We start from the raw sequence: 7,591 nt of genomic DNA, 5'->3' as shown, positions 1-7,591 counted from the left end.
CGAAGTAAGAGTTGAAATTATTGTACACAAAGTTTGGTATAACCCGATATCGACCATAAAGTCACCCCCGTTATACTTAAAGGTTTAGGCATAGTTCTAATGTTCTCCTATTTTTGTCTTATGTACCTACATAATAATGCAGGTCGCCGGTATTTTTATTGGCCCACTGGCCACTACAGCGCACAGACCTCTTCTTGTACTGAGAAGGAATGAACATTAAACAGCACGCTTACTCAAGGTGGATTGTCGATTTCAGACTTTAAAATCCAGATTTTCGTCAAGATGTATTCCTTCATTCTTTTACGAATAGAAATTCTCTTAATTTCCGTATAATATAGGGCCTATATTATAGGCTGATCCTTGTGTGAGGAGGTCTGTAATAGTCTGATAATTATCATGAGCACCCTCGGAAAGGGTGTATTTTCGGACGAAGTCAGGGGCAAAAGCTAGTTCATCCCAATAAAAATATGGACAATAACTACTCAATTTTAGACCATATATCACAAAATTATTGCACCTCCCAATTTATATTTTTTTTTTCAAAAACTACCAAACGCACCCGCCGGGAACAGTTAGAAACCAAACATAAAAAAACTAGCCGTTTTCCCGCGGTTTCACCCGCTTCCCGTGGAAACTACTGCCCGTTCCGGGATAAAATATAGCCTATGTTGCTCGGGAAGAGTGTAGCTTTCCAACAGTGAAAGAATTTTTAAAATCAGGCCAGTAGTTTTTGAGTTTATCCATTACAACCAAACAAACAAAGTTTTCCTCTTTATAATATTAGTATAGATATATAGAAAAATAAGTATTAAAAAAACGTACAAACGATTTGTAAATCACGAAGGTGAAAATAGACGAGTTTTGATTGATGCCTCGCACAGGATCGAACCTTTATACCCGGGGGGAATGTCTGTCTTACTATAATCACTGCGCGTGAGTTGATTGATTCATGAGCTAACGTTGGTATGTGGTGAGCTAATTTGAACCTTATTACAAGACTTTAAGGTGGGTGTAGTATGTGACGTATGATGGGGTATGGTCTTAATGTTAGCTAGAAACCGCGCCAACTATGTTTGCAATTCTGGAGTTTCTGAAGATTGTCGAAAAGCTTTGCTTGTCCGAAGTTGGCCACTAAATACTTCACGATAGTTAAAAAAATTATGAAGAAAACACTAGTCACATGCGTGAAGAATTAAATAAGTAACTATATTAAGTTATGGAGCGACTGCATCCAAGGAATTGTAGGTAAAGGTTTTTTATCAAAGTTTGTAAGGTACATGATAGATCACCATGATGAAAAAAATTGAATCTTGTACAATATTCGCACATACTATGTACGTAAGTAGTGAAAAGTGGTTTTCCGAGGAAATCGAATGGAACTGATAATATCTTACATTTCTTGGTTTTCTCATGCACGGTAGTTTTATAATTTCTAATCACATTCTGTTTTATATTCATCCTTTGGAGTTTTTACCTACCTAGTCAACAAAGAAGCTCCTCACATGCGATGAATAATAAACAATTCGCTGTAAAATGAACCCCACCTTTACCTCGATAAATTCAACGTGAATTCGTAAATTGTTCACAAAAATGTTAATACTCTTTGATTGATCGGAACAGTATTGTATGTTTCCATTTAAATTAGATGTGGGTCAAAATAATTATAATGTATTGTTAATAAATCGAAGAAATCTCGACATTTTTATGTTCTTCAAAACGGCTGACACGTCTTTGAAACAATCTTAAATGTGTTTATAATTGCTTGGATTTTGGAGTAGTTTTATCAAAACGCCTAGCTTTGTAATAATTTTGGGTATTTTTCTTGATATGCCGAGGGCTAGAAGGCATGTTAATCTATTATACAGGGTTACTGGTAAGTAGACCGCATCCTTTCAGGAGGTGATAGTATAGGTCAATACAGACAAATTTGACCCTGGGATATACTGGGCAAAAGTTGACCCGTTTCAAGATAATCGAATTTCAAGATCAGTCATCTACGTACACGTATAAATTTTCATTATTAGTCAAAAGTCTTGTTTTTGTGGATTTTTGTGTGTTTTTGGATAGAAGATGAATCACTTCATAACAACAAACCATAAAACTGTACAAATCACAGAGGAAATTATAGCGAACAGCAATTACTTTTTTAGTAGATATTTTCTCAAAAATATTACTCTTCATTTTTTTGTGCAGAATACTTAAAAAACATCTACATCTATCTAGCTATCCAAAAAGCCACAAAACACACAAAAATCCGCAAAAACGAGACTTTTAACTCATAATAAAAATGTATTCGTGTACCTAGACGACTTGTAAAGAAAAGATCTTGAAATTCGATTATCTTGAAACGGGTCAACTTTTGCCCAGTATATCCCAGGGTCAAATTTGTCTGTATTGACCTATACTATCACCTCCTGAAAGGATGCGGTCTACTTACCAGTAACCCTGTATAAAGCTTCTGTACTTACATGTAATTCTGCCTCGTTGGTCTAGTAGTTGCATAGCGCGACTGCTGTGCACAGGATCTCGGGTTTCATTCCCGGGTCGGGACAAATCCCTTTGTGCACTTTAAGACACTTTCACAAACCAGCTCAAAGTCTAGAAGTTAATGATGAAAATAAGGGAATAGAGTGCTTAGCCTACCTAACGAAAGGTACCTACCTACGTAGCGTAGTTTTCTAATGTGCGCGAAACTAACTGTAACATTTGGACACAAATTAAAACAAAATACGCATTAAAATCAGATCATCCATTTGGGAGCTACGTAGCCACAGCTAGACACATAGGTACACATTTACACACACAGAGACACGTCAAACTTATAACACCCCGTGGTTTTTGCGTCGGGGTTTCAAAACTAGGCAATAAACTCGCGACCACGACGCGCGACGTACCGATACTTGTTCCTTGGTAAGAACTACGACGCGCGACGTCTACTTTTTCTTTGATAGAATCTCTCTACCTTCAATAAACTCTTTATCGCATTTTGAATTTATATATTACCTACCTATGGGTAGGTAGGTATTCATACTACATCTTTAGTTACCTACCCACATTTGTTAGAATAAAATAAGACACATTTTACACTAGCTTCCGCCCGCGGCTTCGCCCGCGTAGAGTTCCAAGAGAATTCTTCAAAAGTCCGGGATAAAAACTATCCTATGTTCTTTCTCAAGGTCAACTCTATCTCTGTACCAAATTTTATTAAAATCAATTTAGTGGTTTTAAGTGAAAGCGTAACAGACAGACAGACAGAGAGTTACTTTCGCATATAAACCTACTTTTAGTATGGGTAACAAAAATGCAAATATCAGCAAATTTTTCCTCTTATACCTAATATCTATAGTGTGTACCTAAATACGTGTTCTGTTAGGGTTACCAACAGTACAATATCTAAGTATGTTCAGATAACAATCACAGTTGGTATCTAGCACACCACAAGACGGGTCAAGATCGTAATAGAATGGATGCAATGAACATACAGCCTTGAAGACAAATGGATGTGGTAAATTCTACCAATAGGTAGGTACCTACTTACGGTATCTAATAGTTGCTCGTTTTCATTCTGTTTTTGATTTTACACAATTGTAGGTAAGGAAGTAGGTATGTTACCTACCTTCTTATTAAGCAACGGATTCCGGAAATTCTTTCTAATTTATTGCGAAATGTAAACTGTTACAGATGCATGCATCCTTATCCTATTAGCCTCCTTTTATCGTTTATTTATTTTCTAACATATAATTTACATTTTTAAATATTAAATATAAAAATAAAAAACATTTAAAAATATAAAAAATAGGTTGCCACCGATATCGGGCACAGGGTCCAAGGTACCGGTGGTTAGGGTCCCAGAGACAGAAACCTCCTCACAATACGTGCCGTATCAAGGAGTACTGCCTTCTGAATCAGTCCCTTGATCCAGCCGCCCAACGAGAGCCTCCTGAGGTGTTCGTCGAGGCTCTTGGCTATTAAACCATTGGCCGTAACGACAATCGGCACAACAACAGCCGTGTCGACACTCCACATGGCGACAACCTCGTGCGCTAAGTCGAGATACTTTATTTGTTTCTCTTTCTCAGCTTTCACAAGGTTCTCGTCATGCGGAACGGCGACATCGACTATCATCGCGCGGCGCGCGAATCGATCTATCATCACAATATCAGGCTTATTGGCTACAATAGTCCTGTCAGTGATGATAGATCGATCCCAGTACAACGTGATATGGTCCTTTTCGAGAACTGGGTCGGGCGCATACCTGTAGTACGGTACCTCAAGGTCTACAAGGTTGTATTGCAGAGCAAGCTGCTGGTTTATCCTCCTTATTTTTAGTATGGTAACGTTACTTCTTGACTTAGGTACTTGGGAGTAAACAATAAAAAAATATGGGAAATCATCAAATGACCTCTTCCGCTGTGGGTGCAGTGTGAAGGAAGTGTCAGACTCCTACTGACTAAAACCCACGAAGTTCCGCCTGGAGCTCTTCATGTACCAGGGCCGCGGTAACTCGCGCGAACAATCCCGCAGCCCCGGCAATTTCTACCGCCACCTCTAGATAACGTAGGCACTGTTTTTTTTATTCTTTTGACACCCTCTTAAAGGTCGTTCCATGAAGAAGAAGTCAATCAGAAGTTTATTCATCAAAGGTAGGTATTTATTTCGTGAATAAAATAAAAAAATCACATCATGACTAAATCCCAAGTCGCAAAGCGCACAAAATAAATATTTGTATTGTTGGACATACAAACATTTCGTGACATTAGAACAAGGAAAACAAGATTTTTCTTAGAACGAATTTATTTATATGAGTAGGCATAATTATCTTACAATTTCCTTCTCAATTATAATCAACAGAGAACGCGTATTTCTGAGAAAACGTCTAACGTACCGTTTTGTACAGTCACGCACAGAAATCTTATTATTATGTTGTAAAATACCTACTTACATACATGCCGAAATCTTGAACTCTCGAACTTGGGTAATTACATGCCGAAATATTGAACACGCTTAACTTTGGTAACTCAGGTAGGAGTAGGTATAAAATTAACTACAAAATGTTGTGTATAAAATCGGACTCATATGGCTCTCAAAAAAGGAATATTAAAAAGTAAATCTTGTTTTCATTGTGGAATAAGAAATAATATCTCGTAGTAAGGGAATAACTGTCCTCGAAGCTTTAGTAAACCCAACACAATTAATAATAATTACTTTTTTAGATTTTTTTTTCTTAGCCCGTACTGTCCCACAGCTGGGCAAAGGCCTCCCCATTTTGTCTTCACACCTCTCAATCTTTAGCCTTTATAGAATAACTTACTTTACTATTACTTTTATAGATCTCCGAAAAGATGTTCAAGACAGAGCGAAATGGAAGAAGAGGATACAGAAAGCCGACCCCGTCACGAGATGGGACAGTTGTGAAGAAGAATAAAGTTACAAATAAAACGACAATATTCAATCAAAAATCGTATATAATTTGTAAAAAATACAGACACAAATAATTTGTATATATTCCTTGTACCTACATAAACATAGTAGGTATATTTCTTATATCTATGACATAATATCTAAGTAGTTTGAGTGAAGAGGACAGTTTCAAAACAAGCGAAGATAATATAATATTTAACGGTATGAAAATCACAATAAATATAATTGTCCGTTTCACCGTAATAATTTTGTGTCACCATTTCATTAAAGTTGTCTCAAAAGGGCTTCAGCGTGTTGGCTTCGGTCCCACGTTCGCCTCCCAAATATCCGGGACTTTATATAGGCCTCTAGACTCTATAGTCGAAACAGTCATTAAAAAAAAACATCAGAGCCAATTTTCACTGACAATATAAACGTCAGTTTTTTCTTAAAACAACTGTTTACTTTAAAAATTGAACATAAAAATTCATGGTAAGCAGTCATTTGAATATCTTCGGCAGTCGTTACGGGTAGTCAGAAGCCAGTAAGTCTGACAACCAGTCTTACCAAAGGGTATTGGGTTGCCCGGGTAACTGGGTCGAGGAACTCAGATAGGCAGTCGCTCCTTGTAAAGCACTGGTACTCAGCTGCATCCGGTGAGACTGGAAGCCGACCCCAACATAGTTGGGAAAAGGCTCGGGAGATGACAGTTGTTTTAAGAAAACTGGCGTTTATGATGTCAGTGAATTTTGGCTTAGTTACAATAAAAGAAAAAAATATACGTTAAATACATTTTGTTGCTGACAGTACTTACATATAATTATAGGTATTTCTCTTATATAATTTCCATTTATTCATATTTATATTATATAAGAAAAAATATATCTTTTGAATGTGCGTGTCATTGTAAATTACGTTTTTTTTTATTATATTTCTGTTACAACCAATGGGAAAAAGTCTTAGAAAAAGAAAAAATAATACTGTCATATGACTTTTTGTACTAATCATTTTGAAGATTATTTTAATGTTATATTTTTTACATAATTGCAGTTTTATATTATTGGGAAAAGTGCAAAAAAAAACTCCTATACTTATGTTAAAAAGAGGGCCAAAAATCAGTTTGGTTAAATAATAAAATGTATATACTTTTTCAGTCTCAACATACTTGCAAATTATGTAAAAAACATACAAAAATACACCAAAAGTTCGTAAATTTTAAACCAATGCACATAATTATGGCACCTAAAAATAAAACTAACATTAAAAAAATAAAAAATGTGATGTCAATACAATAAAATACATTTATTACAATAAGCTGTTTCCCGCGTTCCGTGGAAACTCCTTCCCGCACCGGGATAAAATATAGCCTATGTTGCTCGGGAAGAGTGTAGCTTATTAACAGTGAAAGAATTTTTCATATCGGTTCAATAGTTTCGGAACCTTTAGGGGTGCAAACAAACAAACCAATTGTTTTTTTTCATATTTATAATAAGTATATAATTTATAATAAGTTTATAATAATAAGTGAAGATGAACAACCAATTCTTGGATCCAAAAATAAGATTAGATTACTTAACATTTTAATTTTTAAACTTATTTCTTAATTTAGCTACAATCAGTCAAATATCAGTTCTTATAATTTTATTTTACTGGGAAGGAATACAAATCTATTTTTGGTGTCAAAAACTGGTCTTTTTAACCCTAATATATGATATTTATTTATATAGGTAATGTAAATACTATAATACAATAATATGAGTATTTTCTAACATTTCTTTGATATTTATTTGTGACTTACGATATAAAGACTACTTATAGTTATAGGAAAATACACTTTTCATACTATAAATATTATTGTAATCTTAACATTATAATATTGTTTAAAAAACTATATGGTTTATGCTATTTGTATAAAAATTAAATGAATGTGGAATTTTAAAAATCAGTCTATTGTTTCTGTAATAAAAATTGAATTAAAGTCTATGATTTTATGAAAATACTGGGAAAAAAGATTTTTTTTTCATGGATGTAATAATATTTTTATCTTATGTAAATGGTTACTATGAAAATAGCGTTAAATATATGGCTCAAAATATCTCTTGCCAAAACACTTCGTTAATATTTCAGAAGGCATGAGTAGCAGTGTTTTGTTCAAATGTGAATTGCTGAGTCAAATGGCTAATTTCAGAAA

Source organism: Helicoverpa armigera, chromosome 27 (genome assembly GCF_030705265.1).
Source record: "Helicoverpa armigera isolate CAAS_96S chromosome 27, ASM3070526v1, whole genome shotgun sequence".
Classification (NCBI taxonomy): domain Eukaryota; kingdom Metazoa; phylum Arthropoda; class Insecta; order Lepidoptera; family Noctuidae; genus Helicoverpa; species Helicoverpa armigera.
This window is presented reverse-complemented; position numbering follows the sequence as displayed.